This window comes from Pan paniscus, chromosome 8, assembly GCF_029289425.2.
Source record: "Pan paniscus chromosome 8, NHGRI_mPanPan1-v2.0_pri, whole genome shotgun sequence".
NCBI classification, from domain to species: domain Eukaryota; kingdom Metazoa; phylum Chordata; class Mammalia; order Primates; family Hominidae; genus Pan; species Pan paniscus.
This window is the reverse complement of record NC_073257.2, coordinates 123,217,932-123,237,959: the sequence shown is the minus strand read 5'-3', so window position 1 is coordinate 123,237,959 and position 20,028 is coordinate 123,217,932.

Here is a 20,028-nt window from a genome sequence, read left to right as displayed (position 1 = left end):
TGGTCAATCCTAGCTAATCTGGTTATCTCTTTGGATTTTAATTTCCACAGCCACAGCGTAAATCACTGAGCTCAAACAGAATAAAATGTGTGTGAATCCTTGAGGATTAAGTGCTGGCTGCAACCAAATATTAATAAAACTTTTTTAGAGACAAATAGATCCCAAATCTCAGATTCCCCTGATGACAACAACATGATTACAAACCTAATATCTCAATTTCATGGATAATGAACCTGACCTTGGGCAAGTTTCTTCGCAAAATTAGTTTAGACAAATCATATTGAACAATTCCTGAATTCCTTGGTATAAGAGAAGCTAAAACCTCCAGAAACGCCCCTCACTTCCTCTTTTTTCACTTGTTTGGCTTGGTCTAGATGTCACTTTATGATGTGGAAAATCAGTGCTAACGGAGCAGTGAGGTATTTGTCTAAGGTTTTCTTCCCAGGGTTTAGGTATTTTCATGTTTAGTGATGTTTGCCTTATCTTTGGAAGGGAAGTATTTGTCATCCAGGAGCATACTGCATTTTTTGCAGTTCTTATACTGCTGATGTTGCTAAATACTGTCATTTCCTTTAATTATATTATTCATAAGAACAGTAATTGTTCTTAAAATGGCAAAACATTGTATGTTCCCCAACACAATAACAGTCGCTCTACTGAAATGTGCCCACTTTCAAAGAATGGAAGGAGACCCATCCCCAGCTACCTAACAATCACTTGAAGGATATTTACTACCATGAGCTCACTGTTAACTAAAAATGCTCCAAACAAACCATATAACAGTTACTTACTGGATTTACTCACTTAAAACTATAAAATCCACTTAAAAATTGAACAACTATTTCTACTTCTTCCTATCTTCAGATACTTGAGAACTTCAGAACTTGAGACAGCTGAGTTCCAACCATCACCTGATGTGCTGGAAAAAATTAATTATGCAGCAAAGATTTTTGCTCTATCAGGGCTTTCTACAATCCTGAGATATAAATGTTGTCTATAATCATATCAAAGGAAAAGATGAGATGTTGAGCTCAGCTTTATTTTGCCAATGTAGACAATGGAAAGAAAAAAAAAAACAAAAAACAAAAAACACCTTTTCTTGAAAATCAATGAGTCTCCAGAGGCTAGCACTGTACTTGATGTGCCAAGAAAAACAAAGAGACAAAGAGAACATTTGCTGGTGAAATCACATAGGATGTCTTTGCCTTTAGGAAAAGAAAAGGAAAAGAAAAAAAAGAAAAACAAAACAAAAAAAAACCTTACGAACATAGCTCTCAACCTCTAAAAGAAGTTGAAATGTGAGTCTAGCCAATTAGTGGGAATTTCTGGGTATAAGATATTCTCCATATTCCTGCCTCTGCTCCCACTGTTCATCTAGATGCCCTCTCCATCACCTGGGTGATGGAAAATCTGTCTGTCCTCCCGTGATCTCTGGTCTTCCTCCAGGAAGAGCCCAGTGATGGAGAGTACCCTGCATGCTAGGTGCTAGGTCCTTTGTCTGCATGACATCTAATTTTCATGACAGGTCTACTGTACGGATGTTTGTGCAACAGGCTGAGCCAGTTAAGTCAACTGCACAAACCACTGTAAAGTTAGAAGGGAAAAAAGGCAGCCCTTTACATCAGGGAACTCATAACTGACCCTCTATGATAGTACAAATATAGCTGTTGCTTACAGTAAAATCATATTGTTCTCCTGCTTGTCACAATCTCACAAAACATCCACTCAGACAGGGTCACTTCACAACACAAATTACAAAACCCCCTTTTTCCCTTGGCTAAATGAGTGGCTACTAGTTCTTTGCCAGTTACAACTTTATTCTCACTCTAGTCTGCCCTCCCTATAGATAAGATTTATTAAGATAGTTTATCATAGAACTGCAGAATTCAGAGAGAATATCCAATTCCTTGGACACTCCCAAAATTACCCATACAAATCCTAAATCTTATTATATGTTCTTTCTAACATCCTGTTACTGAGAAAACTTGCAGTTTCACATGATGTGTATTCCCCATGTGTATTGCAAGAAGTAATTGACCCAACTTTTTCAACTATAGGTGTGTTTCTGTGGTCTAAAGTCTGTGGTTTCTGATCACTCTGCTACATCCTCACTTGCTCCCTGAATGGCCTGGGCTCTGTTTTCTCATCTCTGAAATGGGAATAATAAAAATATCCAATTCATAGGTTGCTTGTGAGAATTAAATGAAATGATGAGATGAATAACTGTGAGCTGCTCTTATTATAATTACCACCGCCAGTATCATTACTACTGTTTTTATTACTATGGCACCAGGACACCATACTGCTTCACTATGACCTTTTTGAAGAGCCCAGCTTCATAAAGGTCTCTCCCTCTAAACCTCACACATGTATTAAGCTTCTGCTATAAGCAAAACACTTTTCTATACCTCTCAGAATTCCCCTCGCTGAAAACTTGCAAAATTTTCAAGAAGTGGAAAGCCTTTGTTCACTATTAAAAATGCCTTTTATGTTGCCTTGTATATTATTTCTATTTTTATGCTCTTTGTCTATGACAAGATGATTTCTGCCCTTAAGGAGCTTACTGTATCTGGAAGCTATAACCTCCGTAGCTCTTGGTACTTAGTACATGATCAATAAAACATGTGTTGATTGACAGATTGAAACAAAAGGCCAGTAGAACAGAAATGTACCACTGAGAGTGTAAAGCAGCATGTTCTTTAAAACTTCGGGCTCTGAGGCCTGTGGATGAGTAGAAATTAGCAATTCAGGAGCCCTTTGGCTTAAGGCCCCTCTTGCTGGCTGCTTCCCTCCTCTCAGGGGTTCTGATTTGCGCCCTCCAGGTTAACAAGATTATAATGGTTTAAGCATTTGCCTCCCTTCGGCTTAGGAAAAAATATTACAAAAGGAGCGACTTTCATAGCATTATCTTTCAGGAATGGTTTTCCTATACTCCTCTTCCTTCCCATTCTTCCACCTAACAATTTTTCTTGGCTCCAGATAGCCTAAGTTTCTATTAGTAAGAGAAAGTTCCTTTCTAATAACTAATTTTCAACATACCCCAAACAACTTCCAGTTTTTATTTTTTTAATGATGCAGGGGAGGCTTTCACCAGGATATGAATGTTTACTTTGCTGTATGCAGCAAGCATTTCTTTGATGTCCTCCTAAGGCTGCTGTGGTAGATTTTCAGTATTCCTTGGAAGACCGGGTAGGGAGACTCCTTTTCCCACTAGTAAATATATAATTTTCTTTGAAAATTATTTGGTTTTTATTACCAAGGAAAGAGTTGTTTTCTTTAAAACTAATGAGCAATGCTCCCTACACACAGCATGATGGATTCTGAAACACCATAATGATTGGAGGGTGCTGGTGTGTGTTCTACCTGGACAAAGATGTTTAACTGTGCCACCCCCACAATCCAATTCAAATGGCAAAATTTGTCCTCCTTCTCCCCTTCCCACCATGGCTATTTCAAGAAGGACAATTCCTTTCCTATTCCACAACTATGTGCATTTGCTCCTTACTTAATGAGAATGAATCCCCAGGACTAGACTGGGAAGGAGTATCCATGTCATGCATACCATTACATACATTCAATCGGTATCTGTGCACCTGAGATAGCCTCCATGCATTATTTTAAATGAAAAAAAGATACAGACATATATGGTATATTCCCAAATTCCCACTTATGTAAACTCTCACGACTAAAATCCCTATGTATGTGCTTAAATATTTATGTGTGATTGTTGAACATGCAGAAGGTATAGATGGACATATCTTAAACCATATTGATTTCCCCTGGGGGCAGGAGACATGGGAGAAGAAGGGGAGTACAGTAGAAATTACAACCTTTCCCTTATATATTTTTGGATATTTTTTCACTTCTTAAATTGTATGATTTAAAAAAAAAAAAAAAAAAGAAGGAAAAAGCACACAATGAAATCTTTTCGCCCTTTCTGACTCTTGAGGTTGTACCTGCAGTGCTCAGAAACTTTTTCTGGCAAGGGTAAGAAACAGAAGCCTCAGAAAATCACGGTGTGATGTGAGAAAAGGGCCCTGGGCTTGCAGCAGGAACATGTGGGTGTAAGAAAATTTGGAGTAGGCAAAACATATTATTGAGTGTCTCCAAAGGAAAATTATGCAGTGTTTTGCTCATACCCTTCAGGATTAACTGATTCTAGCCTTTCATTGCCTTTGAGAAATTTTAAAACTCTCTACATTATAGATAAATGATAGCAATGCAAAATAATTTTTTACTATACACATGCAATTGAATTTTTCCCAGTAGAATGACATATCTCTTCCTCTCTCACTTTTCTGATCTTTAAATACGTACGTTCTTTGGATTTTCTGATTGTAACAACGTTATCAGTTCTGTCATTAACGGGTGAATTAAATAAAATCTTTAACACATGTTCATCTTATATCTCAATCATTCATCACGATTTTCCTTTTTTTTAAATTAGTGGCCTTTCACATTGGATTAGATCCCACTGTGACCAGGACCAGCACCACCTACATCACATAGAGGGGGTCTCTTCACTTCTCTGACCCCATCCATCCATCTCCCTACCCTTCTTTCTTTCATGTTTTCTCTCTTGCTCACCCCACTATTTCCACATAGAATCAGAAGGCTACATCTGTAATGATGCTCAGTGGTAATTTCTGGGTGGTGGGATTTGAGGATATTTATAGTTTTTTTTTTTTTTTTTTTTACTTTTCTGCATTATTTGAATCTTTTGTAAAGGGAATTCACCATTTTTATAAATCAATAAAACGTATGGGAGCAGAGTTCCAAAGTTTGTCAGAATTTCTCAGGTACTCCTTTCTCTCCTAATTTTTTTAAAAAATGTTGTCTTCAAAGAACCAGCACAGGGAGAAATCTGACATATTGGCAGGGGTTGATGAACTTCACCAAAGAATAATCTTAAAAATGCCCAGAGTTCAAAGAGCAAAATTTCTGAAGGGCTGCCCCAGGTGCTCAGATGCCTCTGTCATAATATGATCTTTTCAAAGGGAAGCTCAGGCCCTGAGACACTCCTAGAGCCCAGCAACTCTGTCCCTGGGTTTCTCCTTTTCTAGGTGGCCAACAGTTTGTTGGGGCAGATTTGAGTCCCTGATGTATCCCTAGCTGCACCATGGAAACCAGCACATCCGTTTTGTAAGAGTATCCACCACAGGCATTTAATGGAAATAAACCATTCTGACAGGTATGTGCAATACACTGAAGCTTACAAAGGACATTTATGGACATTATCTCATTTGATCTGCATCTAAGCTAAATGAGGGAGGCAAAGCAGATGGTAAAGTGCTCCTCTTTACAGGTGAGAAAACAGGTGCACAAGTTTCAGAGCCAGAAATTCCAGGAGCAAGTGTAACCTCGATGTTCCGAAATGACCTCATGACCTCCTATATGTTCTCCACTATAATGCGCTCATCAGAGTTTATGGTGGGGGATAGGGGCCAGGGAGAGAAAATTATTCTGGACAGTAATCTTTTAAAATCTTGGTCTTTAACATCTTTAAACTTTCTGTTTAAAATTGTAATTAATGTTATGGAATTAAATCTCAATAAATTCCTCGAGAACTTTTTTTATTTTAAAAATATTCTTTAGGTAGAACGAGGAGGTCAGGATCTAAACTCTCTATTTCTTCCACTTACTCACTTGTTCTGAGAAGTGGTAGAGGTTAACTTTGTGAATAATTGCAAAACACCAAACCTCTCTGAGCCTTAGTTTACTATACACTTTCAGTGAGTAATTAGGAGGCTTCAGGGCAATATTGCATGTAAATGCTAAGCACAGGACCTAGCCCCTAGAAAGCACTCAAAACTTATCAGTTAATAATGATTGGGTAAGACACCAATTATGACACCAAGCTCAGATCATGTAAACATTGTATTAAAAACTAATAACTGCATTTTTGGCAACTACAAAGCTTTCTTCTTCTAGGTCTCCAGTATACTCACATTGTATAAGGAATAACATAATATTCAATTTACCATGGGAATCACTCTCATTCATCCATACTATTGGAGGTAAACAAGGTATAGATCATTAAAAACCATGAATAATTGAAAAACGCTGTTACTTCAACTTTGAAATACACTACCTTCTTTCTCAGTTCCCTACTCTGCCCACCCTCTCTTTCCATCACATTTCTTTCCAGCTTTTGATAGAATTACACAGTGAATTCCCATTGTTGGAGACAAATGGCCCATGGAAATAGACAATAATTTATCGGCATCCAAAGGAGTAGATTGGGATTAACTATATACTTAATCTAGTGCAGTGCTTCTCAACCTCAGCACTATTGAAATTCTGGATAATTATTTGCCGTGAGTGGCCATCTGTGCATTGTAACATGTGTATGAACATCCCTGCCTCTGTCTACTGTATGTCAGTAACACACTCCCATTTCCTCACTCCCCAGATATGACAACCAGAAATGACTCCAGACATTGCCAAATGTCCCCTGGGGAGCAAAATCAATCGTATCTGGCTGAGAACCACTGGACTGGTTCATTGAGCTGCTTCTCTAAGGCACTGTGTTAAATTCTGGAATACGAATGCTGTGTACAACTTTCTGTTTACAAGTTAGTGGGGGAGATTAACTGGGGGTAATGCACTTGCAGCCCCTTGAAATGGGACCTCATGATCATTTTAACTGAAAGCAGCATGTAGGGTTTGTGTTTCATAAGACTCATTGAAGAACGCTATTGAATATAGTTTAAAATGACCCATATACTCTATGATGTATAAACCAATGCTACAAAAAAAAACCTTATAACAACCCAGCATGTCTATCCTTCAAGGTAATGCCCATCTATCTCTCCGGGCCCAGCTCAAATGATTATTATTTGTCCATTTCACAATAGTCAGATACCAATACTCCTAAAACTCTTCATCTGATTGGCATATCAGATTACCTCTCTTCTGCAGCCCAAAAGGGTGCTTCAGTCAATTGTGGAAGCTTGAAACAAAGCAGGAAGAATTGTTTAGGCACTGCACGCCCAATGAGAATGGAACCAACCAACACTTCTAGTTCTTTTTCAACCTGCGTACCAGTGTCTAGGGCTAAAGAAGATGAGGACAGCCAACCATTCCAAGGATAGAGGCCTGAATTAACCGAGATAATTGGCAAAGGGTCACAGAAAATGTCCTTTTAAAAATAATAATGCTTACTCTTTTTCTTAACTGTCCCAGGTAACACATTCAAATGAGCTCTTATTCATCTTCTTATGTACTCACATAAAAGTCTGTTTTGAAATGTTTTTTGCTCTGTTGCCTTTTTTATTAGAAATTTTTATTGGAATTCTTTTTTACTCTTGCATTAAGAGCTGCAAAGCCTTGGAATATGAGATGAAGCCTAGCACTGATGTCTTATAGAATCGACCACGCAGGTAAAATTTTTAACACAAGCAAATTCTGCATCCTTAGCTGTGCAAACACCAAAAAAGAAATGATTCCTCTCCAATAGGCTTCTCCACATCTCCACACTGCTTCTCTTCACATAAGGGACTCAGTACCCAGCAAAGGCAACTGCCATGCTTACCTTGGCTAGGCTGTAGTCATGAGATGAGCCTGCAGATGGACCAAGTCCTTGGCATTTCAGCTGGAGATTCCCAGACTTGGCTGATCGACAGAATTATCTGGGAACATTTCAAAATTCAGTTTCCGGGTTTGCTCCAAAACTTGTTGAATAGAATCTCTGGGCAGGATGATTTAAATTTTTGTAAAGTTCTGCAGGTGATTTTGATGACTAGCTGAATTAGAAATCACTGTATTAAGTTTTCAGATTCTGAGACTTGGTGCTATCTTGGCAATGTCATTCTTCAATAAGGAGGTTCAATGATAGTTGAATCAGCAGCTACCATGTCCCCTAACTCAAAGATCAACTGTAATAAAAATTGGAAAACCAAAATGTGTTAGCATGAACAAATGCTTTATTCTAGGGCAAATATGGGAAAAAATATATCAAAAAAATCTTGTGCCCTGATTTTTCTGGAATATATTCAAGTTAAATTATCTTCTTTGTAGTGTAGTAAATAATTTGAAAATTTAAGAAATTCTATTTATTACTATCAAAATATCTAAACCAAATATTGCAGACAGCTTTTCACATACAGCACCTACACAAAAATTTTACCCAGCCCAACAGCTCAAATTTTGGTACATTTACTCATTCAATAGAAATCACTATCTCTAGAGACTTGATCTCAGTAATTAACTAGTTTTTATTATATCTGGAGGAATAAACCAGGGATCAAAACTATAATGCAAAAGGTCATACCTAATTGAGTGCTGAATAATAAATGTCCGATAAAAATCAGAGATTGTTTGAGATTGGTGGTAGTTTACTAAGGTAGTCAGGAGAATCATCCCTGAGAATAGAGATGGGGTCTGAAGAAAGGGAATAATTAGAAGAGAGAACCTGGAGAGGTGCTTCAACCAACCTTTTACACTTTCTCCCACTGCCTGATACAGTAGAAGACAGCTAAGAACTACTACTAGTTCTTAAAGACTTGATGTTTGGAAAATATAAGTAGTAAGGCAATTTGACATTGACTGCAGGACCATCCAATGCAGCCAAAAACACTCTAAACGTTAGTGAGTACTTCTTTCTTAACCCAAGCTCTGATCTCAGCCAGCTTCATCTTCATAACCCATAGCAAAGGAGAATTAACAGTTTTTCACACAATTTATCTCTCTCCTCTCACATTTTATTAGAAGCAGCAAGAAGAAACTAGGCTGCATCTTCGACATTTTGCTGGAAAATCCTCTCAGCTAAATATCCGAGTTCATACTGTATAAGTTCGCTTTCTATTTAAGTGTTGGAGACAATTGCTAAGCTCTCTGCCACTGTAGAGTAGAATATGGTTCCTCTAGCTTCCAGCATGTTCCTTACTTCCTTCCACACCCTCAACATTCTCAAAGTCTGTATTGCTACTAAGCCTTTCCAAGGTGATCTAGGCTTTTGCTGTCACGCTCCTCCAAATTCTTCCAACATCTGCCCAACTCCAAAGTCACTTACACATTTCACTTATTTGTTATGGCAACACTCACATCCAGGTATCAAATGTATATTAGTTTTTTATGCTACATTAGAAATTACCACAAATAGAGTGGCTTTTAGTATATCACAGTTCTATAGGTTAAACTTCCCATTGAATCCTTTGTTTAGGGTTTTTTGAGGTCGAAATCAAGGTTTTGGCTAAGTTGGGCTTTTATCTGCAAGTCCTGGGAAAGAATCTGCTTCCAGCTCATTCAGGTTGTTGGGACTGCCTTTTATTTGTAGAACTAAGATTTCTGTTTCCTTGCTGGCTGTCAGCCAGGAATCTCTCTAGGCTTTATCAGGAAATTCACCTGCAGTTCCTTTTCACATGGCCTCCTCCACTTCAAACCAACAAAGGTACGTTGTGTCCTTCAGATGCTTCGAATTTCTCTGATTTCTTCTGATGCTCCCAACCTGATAAAATGCTGTCTTTTTTTTTTTTTTAAGGGCTCATGTGACTGTTTAGGTCAGGTCAAGCTGAACAGTCACCCTTTTGTTGTACAGCGTAATATCATATAGTCATGGGAGTAGCATCTCATAATGTTGCAGGTTCCATTTATACTCAACAAAGAGGGGATTATACATGGATAAGCTCCACTAGGGATCATTCTTAGAACTCTGCCTACCACCAAATCTTTTGGAGATGATAGAAATGGTGATTATCTTGATTGTAGTGATAGTTTTATCAGTGTACATAATGGTCAAACTCATTGAATTGTACACTTCAAATAGGTGTAGTTTATACCTCAATTAAAGTTTAAAAATTTCACCTCATCATATTTAAGGATTAAGTATGTAAAACATTCCCCTTGATGTCAGAAGCAAGTTAAGGATCTGGCTTACTCCACATCCTTTATATTTATGATTGTGCTAGAAGTCCTAGCTAGCGAATAAAGCAAACAGAAAGTCATGAAAGGTATGAAAATATGGAAAGAAATAAGTATAAATGTCCGTCGCTTTGTGCAAAAGACATGATTGGGTATGTAAAAGTTCCAAAGAATCTAAAAACACAGCATTACAATTAATAAGAAAATTAACGATGTTGCAAGACTGAGGTCACTATACAAAAATAAACTGTTAGTATATGTTAACAAGAAAAATTGGGGAAATAAAATTTTAAAAAATATCCTTTCCGGTAGCATTTAAAAATGTCAAATATCTCAGAATAAATTAAAGAAACATATATAATTCTCTACACTGAAAACATTGCTAAGAGAAATTAAAGACAAATAGAGAAATATACTATTCTCATGATTTGTAACAGTCAATACTATTGAAATGTCAGTTATTCCCAGATACATCTATAGATTTAATTCCAATCAAAATCTCAAGGTTTTGAGAAAACTGACAAGCTTGTTATAAAGTTTACAGAAAAATGCATAGAATCTAAAATAAGCTAAATAATTTTAAAGAAAAAATTTGAAAGACTTACACTACCTAATTGCAAGATTTCTTAAAATGCTATTATATCAATGTGCTATTAGTGTAAGATAGACAAATGAACCCATGAGTCAGAATAGACAGTCCAGAAACAGACCATACATATATAGTCACTTGCTTCGCAGTAAAGAAATAACTGCAGTGCAATGGGAGAAAGGTTGGTGTTTTATAATGAATAGGTATCCATATGGGAAATAAACACCTTTAACCTTACTCCCTGTCCATGCCATGAATAAATATTTATTCAAGAACAGGCCTAATGGATCCCATTACTGTGTATATACCCAAAGGGCTATAAATCATGCTGCTATAAAGACACATGCACACGTATGTTTATTGTGGCACTATTCACAATAGCAAAGACTTGGAACCAACCCAAATGTCCAACAATGATAGACTGGATTAAGAAAATGTGGCACATATACACCATGGAATACTATGCAGCCTTAAAAAATGATGAGTTCATGTCCTTTGTAGGGACATGGATGAAACTGGAAATCGTCATTCTCAGCAAACTATCGCAAGGTCAAAAAACCAAACACCGCATGTTCTCACTCATAGGTGGGAATTGAACAACGAGAACACATGGACACAGGAAGGGGAACATCACACTCCGGGGACTGTTGTGGGGTGGGGGCAGGGGGGAGGGATAGCATTAGGAGATATACCTAATGCTAAATGACGAGTTAATAGGTGCGGTACACCAACATGGCACATGTATACATATGTAACAAACCTGTACATTGTGCACATGTACCCTAAAACTTAAAGTATAATAATAAAAAAAAAGAACAGGCCTAATGGAAAAAATGTATAGAACTTCTAGAAAAATTATAGGAGGGAAGAAGTCCTTATCACCCTGGAGTAGGCAAAGATTTCTTAAACAAGGTAACAAAACAGGACTTCAACAAAATGTTTCTGAAGTTCATACATGTTGTAGCATATATCAACATTTTGTTTCTCTTTATTATTAAAGAATATTGCACTTTATTAAAATACTGCATTTTGTTTACCCCTTCAGCAATTGATGAATATTTGAGTGCTTTTTTTTCTCGTTTTTGGCTATTCTGATTAACGCTGCTGTGAACATTTGCCTGGAGGTCTTTGTGTGGACATACATTTTTATTTCTTTGGGGTAGATGTCTCTAAGACTTCTTCAGTTTCCTCTCTTTTTCCTTTTAGTAGCTTTTTCTCCATTTAGTAGTTTTAGAAAACACATAAGTTCAGATCCAGTTTGAGCTGGTTCACTGGTTTGAAATGATTGTTCAATTCAATTAGAAAGTTAATATTTGGATTTGCTGTGGGATTTAGCAAATGAGTATATTCATTCTAGTTTCTGATTCATGTTCCACTTTAGTTCCTGTCCCTGATGGCAACTTAAAAGTGTGTAGCAGGTTCTGTGCTGGAAATGAAGACAGATTACTGTACACAGGGTGATACTCTTATGGAGGAAGAAAACTCATCTCTATATTAAATTCAAGCTTTGCAGTTAAATCACTACCTCTTCTCTTTCATCCTTTAACCCACATACTTATACTCATTCTTGGGTACAGGATTTTATTTGTTTAATAAAACCTTTCACTGTCATCTCTGTTAGAAGGTCGTGGATTATTGCTCTGGAGGCCAGCAGGGGCAGGCTTTCTGTGTGAGAGGGAGTAGATCAAGCTATAGGAGCATAATTCTGTTTAGCTGCAAGGGCACGGGTATCTCCTCTGGGAGGACCATTGCATCGCTGAAAAAAACAAGAGCTGGCAAGATCAAGGCCCGTCCTTTCCTCTCTTGATGTGCTGTGTGCAAGTCATTGGACTTATGGCAATTCAAGCTTCAGCATTTGAGGGTAATTTCCCATATTAGTAAAAATGCGTTTACAGGTAAAGGAAAGAGGATTGTAAAAATCTCACCTACTTCTGGCATCTTTTTAATGTTGGAGTTATCCGTTATGTAGGTCCTATTTTCCAAGTGATTGCAATCATTCTGGAGTTCTGGGATTACTTAGGATAGAGAGAGAAAGCAAATGATTTAAGAAGTAATATTTGGCTTAACTATGAGAGCCCACAGGTATACTGTTTCAAGCTTCACTCACAAAACATTGAAAATTGCTCTCTCAGCTAAATTTCCTCAGTATCCTACTAAATTTCTACCCCCTCCTCACACATCACCATAAGACAGGATGAGAGCAGGGAAGATCAGAGGGAGTGTTATTGGGAGAGTTGGATCTGTGTGCTTGCTGCAATGACCTTTGTTGTTTAACCTGGGAGTTCCCCTCCTGCCTTCTCCTTGTGAACTTTAGGCACCTTACCTTCAGTATCTGATGATTAATTTCATGTGTCAATTTGATTGAATCACAGGGTGCCCAGATATTTAAACACTACTAGGTGTGTCTGTGAGGGTGTTTCTAGACAAGATTAGCATTTAAATAGGTAGACCGGGTAAATCACATTGCCCTCCACAACATGGTAGGTGTCATCCAATCCCATCGAGGGCCTGAATAGAAGAAAAAGATGGAGGAAGGGAGACCACTCTCTCTGCATGACTGCTGAGCTGGAACATCAGTCTTACCCTGCCTTTGGACTAAGACTTACACCAACACCTCTCCCAGTTCTCAGGCCTCTGAATTCAGACTGGAACTATATCTCCAGCCTTCCTGGGTCTCTAGGTTTGTAGATGGCAGATCATGGGACCTCCATAATCATGTGAGCTAATTCCTTCTTCTTCTCTCTTTCTCTCGGGGGGTGTGTGTGTGTGTGTGTGTGTGTGTGTGTGTGTGTGTGTAACTTGATCCTCAGGCAACAGTTTGCCAATCCCAGCTCTATAGGATTTTATTCATGTATTTTTTATTTGACCTCAAGTTCCAAGAATTAATCATAACGCTTAATTCATAATATGCTATCATCATTGGTTGACAATGGCCATCTTTTATCGGTGTTAATTTAATAATACAATGAACACTAATAAACTCACCACCCACCCAAAATCTGAAACATTATTAACACAGCTGACCTAGGTCTGGTGAGCATGAGTTCACCAGGAAAGGGTGGCTTTCTAGGCAGAAGGAACATCAGGGGCAATAACATGAAGACATGTAGGGCATTGTGTATTTCACAGCATGGCTTGGCTGAAGTGTGCAGTAAAGTATGGGACACAGTGAAACACAAGGAGAGGGAGTCTGGGGCCTGATCATTAAAGGTCTTGCCCAAACATTGCTATATAGATATAGATATAGTATACATATACATAGATACAGATATAGATCGATCTCAGACTTTTCACTGGAGACATACTGAAAGGCCAACCAAGGCCAAAAAACCCCTCTACCCTAGTCCTTCCTAAGAGTCTGAAATTTGAGTTGCGAGGCACCATTTAAGAAACTGGGAAGTGAAGATTTTTTAAAGTTTAGTGCCTTCAACAGTGGGGTAACTTATTCTCTAATTCTAATGGGCTCTGGGAATTGAGAATGCCAGGCAAGCTCTGGCTTGGATAATACCTGAGTACGGTCAGATATTATCCTGAATATCTAAGCATTCTGAAAGCAGTGGGAATGTTTTGGAAATGCTAACTCTTGCCAGGCCTGGGGAAGATAAGCTGACCTAAGGATGCTGAATAAAGGACAGGAAGAAACCATTGTCCCCTCATTTGGAGCAAGAAGAGAATATGGGTGTTCCTGTGAATTTGGGGGTTCCCATCTGTGGTGGTAATTAATACAATTCACCTACCCTAGAATATTGGTTCTCCCTCTGTGCACACAGTAAGACTACCCTTCCCTGCACCCCACTCCTTGAAATTCTAAATTCTATGTGACCCTCTGACTTGCATTGCCCAATGAAAAGTGAATGAAAGTGGCATGTGTCACTTCCAAGTGGGAATTTAAGAGCCATTGTGCAATGTAACCACCTCTCTTCTCTCTGCAAGGTGATTATGGGAGCACTGTTGACATGGAGGCCCTGTCAGCCTGAGGCCCTGAGTGGCCATGAGAGAAGAGTCATTCTTTTGACTTAAAAGTAGACATTTAGTACAGCCAAAAATAACACTTTTGGGGGTTAATCTGTGAGAGATGAGGTTTGTTTCTTGTTGTTGTTGTTGTTGTTGTTTTTTAATGAAGAACAACTTAGACCAGGGTGAACAAACTACTGCTATCAGGCCAAATCCAGCGCATAGCCTGCTTTTGTATTGATAAATAAATCTGTATTGGAACACGACTACCTACATTCATTTATATATTGTCCATGGCTTCTTTCACATGACAAGGGCAGTGTTGAGTAGTTGTGATAGAGACCACATGGTTAACATAGGCTAAAAATATTCACTACTTTGCCCTTTACAGAAAATATTTCCTGACCCCTGACCTAGACAATCCTAACTGAAACTACTCAAACTGGGAAGTCATGCAGGATGATCCATTTGAAGAGTCATCATCCACACTCCCTAATCTCCTTCTGTCTATGCTCCCCTGCTGTGGGAAGTCAGGGACCCCGAATGGAGGGACTGGCTGGAACCATGGCAGAACATAAATTGTGACGATTTCATGGACATTTATCAGTTCCCAAAATTAATACTTTTATAATTTCTTATGCCTGTCTTTACTGCAATCTCTGAACATAAATTGTGAAGATTTCATGGACATTTATCACTTCCCTAATGATACTCTTATAAATTCTATGCCTGTCTTTACTTTAATCTCTGAATCCCATTATCTTCATAAACTGAGAATATACATCACCTCAGGACCGCTATTGTATAAATTGATTGTAAAACATGTGTGTTTGAACAATATGAAATTAATGCACCTTGAAAAAGAACAGAACAACAGTGATTTTCAGGGAACAAGGGAAGACAACCATAAGGTCTGACTGCCTGTGGGGTCAGGCAGAATAGAGCCATATTTTTCTTCTTGCAGAGAGCCTATAAACAGACGTGCAAGTAAGAGAGATATTGCTGAATTCTTTTCCCAGCAAGGAATACCCTGGGGAAGGAATGCATTCCTGGGGGGAGGTCTATAAATGGCCGCTCTGGAAGTGTCTGTCTTATGTGGTTGAGATAAGGACTGAAATACGCCCTGGTCTCCTCCAGTACTCTCAGGCTTACTAGGATTGGGAAATTCCAGCCTGGTAAATTTTGGTCAGACTGGTTCTCTGCTCTCGAACCCTGTTTCCTGTTAAGATGTTTATCAAGACAATACATGCACAGCGGGACATAGACCCTCATCAGTAGTTCTAATTTTGCCTTTGCCTTGTGATCTTTATTGCCCTTTGAAGCATGTGGACTTTGTGACCTACTCCCTGTTCATAAAGCCCCTCCCCTTTTAAAATCCCTAATAAAAGCTTGCTGGTTTTGCGGCTCAGGGGCATCACGGTCCTACCAACATGCGATGTCACCCCTGGAGGCCCAGCTGTAAAATTCCTCTCTTTTTACTCTTTCTCTTTATTTCTCAGACCGGCTGACACTTAGGGAAAATAGAAAGAACCAACGCTGAAATATTGGGGGCTGTTTCCCCCGATACTCCCCCCTCCAGTGGGCCCTCAGTTCTGTCAAGAAATGATTTTCCATCAGTCATTTGTACCTTGATGGGAAACATTTGAGGTGCAGTGTGACCTCTTCCAGGAAAAAATTAGGCCATGCCTTTAAAATCAGAGACCTCCCTAAAGAATGCAGTAGTAAAAAGGTGGAGGTATTGTTTTGCAGAGAAGGTAGAGTTCCCTCCAGGGTTCCCCTCATGTTATGTCATGCAGATGGCTGCTTTAATTCTGCATACAAGATCAGTCCTAGCAGTAACTTACTAACAGGTGTCCTTCAATATCTCACCAGTCTACCCCCAAAATGGAAGCATGCAGTTATCTAACAGTTTCATTAACCAAGAACATAGCTAAAAGGCAGGAGGTAAACCAAGACTTCCAGGGAGCTACAAACTGGTATTACTAATCCAATATGCTAGAGTATAAGGAAGTTACATCTAGGCAATTTACTCTAAATTTACACACAATTCTATCTGGCTTATAGTATCTTATTAATAACTAATTTACAAAAAAAAGTTCTCATTAACTTTACCCATTCGTTTATCATATATTCACACATTTATTCATTTCACCCTGATATGGTTTGGCTCTGTGTCCCCACCCAAATCTCATCTTAAATTGCAATCCCCACATGTCGAGAGAGGGAACTGATGGGAGGTGATTGGATCATGGGGACAATTTCCTCCATGCTGTTCTCATGATAGTGAGTTCTCACAAGATCCGATGGGTTAAAAGTGTTTGGCAGTTCCCCCTCACTACTCTCACTCCTGCCACCATGTAAGATGTGCCTTGTTTCCCCTTCACCCTCCTCTGTGATTGCAAGTTTCCTGAGGCCTCCCCAACCATGCAGAACTGTGACTCAATTAAACCTCTTTTCTTCATAAATTACTCAATCTCAGGTAGTTTTTTATAGCAGTGAAAATGGACTAATTACACACCCCAAATTTACCCATTGACTCCTGTGTTTTAAAATGCCACTCGACATCTATAGAACCATTCACAATCTAATTAATACTGCCACATACTTGTGACTTCTATGGGAAAGACAAAGATAAGTCAGACTGCCCCCATCCCCTCGAGGAAACGGTAATCCACTGGGAACGCGGGATTGTCAACTACTGACCCTGACTCAAAGCAAGATGGGAAAGTGCCTCATAAAGGTAAAAGGGAGTTTCCATGGAAAAGCAGAAGACCAGCATCTGACTGAAAGGTCTCAGCAGGGCCTGGACAGGCACACACATAGTCAGCCACCAGGGGAAAAAGGGCAAACAATAATTATGAAAGCCGGACAGGGCAGACACAAGGTCACAAGGACGTTCACGCATCCTCCTGGCTACGTCAGAGCAGCAGCAGCCACCTCTGTATCCCCCCACCCCCACCTTCTTTACCCGCAGTCTGAGTGATCCTTCAAAATGTATATCTGATCATGTCACACTGCTGCTTAAAACCCTTGAGTGATTTCCTATTGCTGTGGGGACTTCTGTCCAGGCTATGGAACCCTGTGAGGAATGCCCCAGCCTGTGTATGGCCCAGCAAATGCCAGAGTGCCTCTTTTTCAGCTACTCCTCCATAGCCAGCTCCCTGTAGTTAAGGGCCTTGGGACAGGACATTGAGTATTAGGATAAAGCTACTTGCCCTTGACAAACCCCAAAAGCATCACAAACAGCATAATGCAGTACAAGTGTTCAAGTTTAGGTATCAGCCTCTGTGTTCCCAAGCTTCCTTTTCAGAAGGCAAAAAATAAAAACAAAGCCTGGCATACAAAAGGCACTCAATAAATTTCATACACTCTCATTTAGGGAGCCAGGAAGAATGCCACATTTCAGAAAGGTTTTTAATCAAAACAGCTAAATCATCTTAAGTCTGGATGTTCAAAAGAATAAAAGCCTATTTTAAAATTTTGGCCAAACAACACTTATTCCCCAAGGCTTCCACACTTGTCAGCCTTCCTCTAAGACTCCAAGCCCCAGCAAAATTGTTTGTATTCACAAAGCCTCTTGTCCTACCATGCCACTCCCCTCTCTCTGCCCTGCAGCACCAATACTGCTGAGTGAAGCAGCTCTTTCAGCCCAGGCGGAAGAGCGTTGATTCAGGTGGGAAATGAATTGTGAGAACAGATGTTCTCAAAATCAAATATCTGGTTTCATGCAAATATTGTCAGAAATAGACAATGCGAGAGCCACAGAGGAAGTGCAATCGACACATAAACCTTATTTCTAAAACAAATTTCTAAGCCGCCCACAGGCCTGAAGCGAGCCTCCAGGAGTGTGATTCAGAGACAGGCTGAGACATAAGCAAAATACTCAACAGTCTAAATTATACCCTTTTAGGAAATCAAGAAGTTCTCCCCACTCTCAAGTAGCTAGATTATCCTCGTGCTGAAGCACTAGAAATTTCACAATTAGAAATTCAATCCTTTGGATTTATTTTCTCTAATCTATTTTTAAAAGGATGAAGGAGGTGTCATTTTCAACGAAATGAAACACTACAGTCATAGTGTTCAATAATAGTAATCATAATGTTTTATGTTGATATAGTATATTGTAGCTTCCAAATTCCCTGGTAAGTGGGTAGAATAAGTACCATTTATTCACATTTTACACATATGGAAATTGAAGTTCAAAGGGGTCATATGACTTGCACAGAGATATGAAACAAGCTGGTGCAGAGATAAAGCAGAAGCAGGTCCCCTGGTACCTAGAGGTGGCAGTAATGGCAGAGCCAAAGGGGACATGGGCTTGGGAGTGGGTCTTCAGCTCACTAAATGATGTCAACCAACACTTCTCTGATCTAAAGGTTTTTTTAATTGTAGATGAAGTGTTTTGCACCTGCTGTGTCAAGAACCCACACACCCACCTCCAGCCTTCTGAGGAGATGACATCCAATAGGGGATGGGACCCTGAGGCACCACTAAGTACTAGGCCCACTGGGGAGGACAGGCAGGCAAGGAGATCCCGGCAAGATAAAGGAGCAGATGGCAGGAGTGTGTCATGCAGGCTTCTCCAGGGTTTTAACAATCATCATGTTTCCTCTGTGCCAGGTTCATTCACCTTGTCAGAATCCTCATAATTGCCCTGTGAGTAAATACCGTTTAATTTCTATACTAAGGGGAAGAAAACTGAGCCTCAGAGTGAAGTGATTTGCCTGAAACCACACAATGTACGAGCAGTGTGTGAGCTCAGATCTTGGGTTTTCTACACCATATTTATGCCAGAAATTTCATTTTTGTTCCAAGAAACCAAGAGGATGCTCTACTTTATAACTTCTAGTCAAGTCTATAATGAAAATTGTAAAAGACACATGGAAGAAAAAAATATTGAGAGCATGTACCCAAACCTGATTTATTTCCTCTAAAACACGGCAGCTGCGGGAGCCAGAAAGTCCTATCTCAGCATTGGCTATCCCCAGAGTTGGAAATGCTGTTTCTTCCATTCAATGGGACCAAGGAGCATGCGAGTGAGCAGAGGAGACATGTGTAATACACTCATCCACCATTCCTACTGCCCCACATACATACAGCATCTCAATGCAGCATCTCAATGCACACAGACCTCATGAGCACAGATTCCAGTGGACTGTACAGTAGTTTAGCAAGAATAAAAACAAGCACAAGGGAAGTTTGCTGCACCTACAACAAAGTAAGCAGAGGCACTGACAACCCTGAGAACCTACACTTCCCATTTGAACCAGAATTTGCTTTGCACACAGAAAGAGGGCAATGGCATTCTAAGAAACACTAACAACCAAAGGACCTTACCATATCTTTTCTCATCCATATATGAGCCAATTACTTCCACTAAACACCACTGTGTTCCCCCAGCCACAGAGACACATATCAAATTCTCCGACTGGTCCTGCTGAAGCCCTACTTTCTTTCCACTTCAGTTAATGGAAGAAGCACTCAATCAAGAACATCCTCACAAATGCTCCTCAGGAATCCTACTCTCAAATGAAAATGCAGCTCACAAAAAATTTATGACAAATATTTAGCAACAAAAACCAAAAAAGGCTGGGAGCGATGGCTCTTGCCTGTAATCCCAGCAC